Here is a 2500-nt window from a genome sequence, read left to right as displayed (position 1 = left end):
CATTAGGTTTAATATAACCCAATGACTTGCACATATGTTAGACTCCTTGGTCCGTGTTTCAAGACGGGTCCCGAAGGTATCCTGAATCTTTCGCATTGTTAATCATATAAATGCATACAATTAATATTAAAATCAATGATAATAATATTATTGTAAAATTCAAAAGAATTTAAGCATTATATATGTAAAATCTATCAACACTTTATCAAATCATCAGTATTTATTCTATGTTAATAAGCTAAAAGCAAATTAATTTGAATAAACTTAACACCAATGATCTTTTGATAAATATTTTATTATGTTAATAGATTACAATGTCCTTATATGAAAAAAATGCACACTATTACTATAATATTATAAATATCACAGTTATAATGATGAATTTTTCATAATGGATATTCAGGTTCATCGGGCTTAACCTCTAAGCAGTTTCACGTACTATTTAACTCTCTATTCAGAGTTCTTTTCAACTTTCCCTCACGGTACTTGTTTACTATCGGTCTCATGGTTATATTTAGTTTTAGATGGAGTTTACCACCCACTTAGTGCTGCACTATCAAGCAACACGACTCTTTGGAAATATCTTTCTAGTAATCATTAACGTTATACGGGCCTGGCACCCTCTATGGGTAAATGGCCTCATTTAAGAAGGACTTAAATCGTTAATTTCTCATACTAGATATTAAGATATTCCATACACTGCATCTCACATTTGCCATATAGACAAAGTGACTTAGTGCTGAACTATTTTCTTTTCGCTCGCCGCTACTAAGAAAATCCTTGTTAGTTTCTTTTCCTCCCCTCATTAATATGCTTAAATTCAGGGGTAGTCCCATATGAGTTGAGGTTGTATAAAAATATTTATATTTATTTTATATTTTAGCTTTTTGCTATTTTAAAGAAACATACATAATTATTTCTTAACACCAATATAATTTTCTTAATAATAAATATTCAATCTTTTCATCCCGTACTACTTACTTCATTATAACAACAATATTATTTTCTTGGTTTTTTACATTTAAGGCAATCCTAGAATAAAATAATATTTTATGCTAGACGTTCCTCTAAATGTATATATTATTTGAAATAATAATATTGAAATTTTATTGTTTTTGGGAATACTAAGATTCTTATTTATTATAAAATTTCGTTCAAATATGAGGTGTTCAAGAATATATTTTCTATATTTCTTTTTATGCTATTAATATTATGGATTGAAAAATACAATCCAGTAATATACCATGTGCTTAAATTCTTTTAATTGACTAAAAGAATAAGCAACTAATTTAGCATAGTCTTACAACCCTCAACCATATGTAGTCCAAGCAGCACTTTAAAATTAATTAAAGTACATAACAGCATGGACTGCAATATGCGTTCAAAATGTCGATGTTCATGTGTCCTGCAGTTCACACGATGACGCACAGTTAGCTGCGTTCTTCATCGACCCATGAGCCGAGTGATCCACCGCTTAGAGTGATAATTTTTTGTTTATTTTAATTTAACGTCAAGAGTTTTTAATTTATTGAAAGAATAACATTTCGTTTTCGTATATAATATATAAATTATTTTAAAACATCTTTCAATAAATTGTAATTTTCAACCCAAACATTTACAAGTTGCGCATGTCTTAGTCCAACAAAAACAGTAATTCCTTTTTTATTACATTTTATTTAATTTCTATATATTTTTAAGGAATTACACGTTAATGAGAACAAATTAACTTATCATTTATATTATTTTTATAAATAATAAGTACAACTATATATGTTTAAAGGTTTGTTGCGTTCAAATACAATGTATGCGATATAATTTTCATTATACTACAATACAAGGAGTAAAAAAAAAAAGAAAAAAAAGAAAAACATTCAAATAAATGAATGAAAAGAAAAAAAAGAAAATAATTTTTCTTTTTTATTCTTTTTTTGTTTGTTTGTTTGTTTGTTTGTTTGTTTGTTTTTTTATAATATTTACGGATAGGAACACAATAATGATCCTTCCGCAGGTTCACCTACGGAAACCTTGTTACGACTTTTACTTCCTCTAAATAATCAAGTTCGGTCAACTTTTGCGAAACAACCGTGAAACACAAGGCGTCACAGTGATCACGTCCGGAGACCTCACTAAATAATTCAATCGGTAGTAGCGACGGGCGGTGTGTACAAAGGGCAGGGACGTAATCAATGCGAGTTAATGACTCACACTTACTGGGAATTCCAAGTTCATGTGAACAGTTTCAGTTCACAATCCCAAGCATGAAAGTGGTTCAGCGGTTTACCCGGACCTCTCGGTCTAGGAAATACACGTTGATACTTTCATTGTAGCGCGCGTGCAGCCCAGGACATCTAAGGGCATCACAGACCTGTTATTGCTCAATCTCGTTACTGCTAGACGCAATTTGTCCATTTAAGAAGCTAGTGTCCTTATAATGGGACAAACCAACAGGTACGGCTCCACTTATATAAACACATTCAAACACTTGCACATTCAAGATGAA

The 2500-nt window shown here is 30.5% G+C and overlaps 2 non-coding genes across 2 annotated transcripts in view; both read right to left on the bottom strand.

The window, feature by feature from the left end:
- Positions 1 to 850, bottom strand: part of LOC128923971 (large subunit ribosomal RNA) — a 3982-nt gene extending 3132 nt beyond the window's left edge. Inside the window, exon 1 of the ribosomal RNA XR_008472684.1 lies at positions 1 to 850. This exon is cut by the window's left edge and continues 3132 nt beyond it. This is a non-coding gene — a ribosomal RNA (large subunit ribosomal RNA).
- Positions 851 to 1303: 453 nt separating this feature from the next.
- LOC128923969 (5.8S ribosomal RNA) lies at positions 1304 to 1482 on the bottom strand. Its single transcript, XR_008472682.1, has one exon. It is a non-coding gene; the product is annotated as a 5.8S ribosomal RNA (ribosomal RNA).
- Between the last annotated feature and the right edge of the window lie 1018 nt (positions 1483 to 2500).

The sequence above is a fragment of the Zeugodacus cucurbitae genome, unplaced genomic scaffold, assembly GCF_028554725.1.
Source record: "Zeugodacus cucurbitae isolate PBARC_wt_2022May unplaced genomic scaffold, idZeuCucr1.2 ctg00000153.1, whole genome shotgun sequence".
Taxonomy (NCBI): Eukaryota; Metazoa; Arthropoda; class Insecta; order Diptera; family Tephritidae; genus Zeugodacus; species Zeugodacus cucurbitae.
Note: the sequence above shows the minus strand (reverse complement) of the source record. Positions and strands in the feature narration are given on the sequence as shown.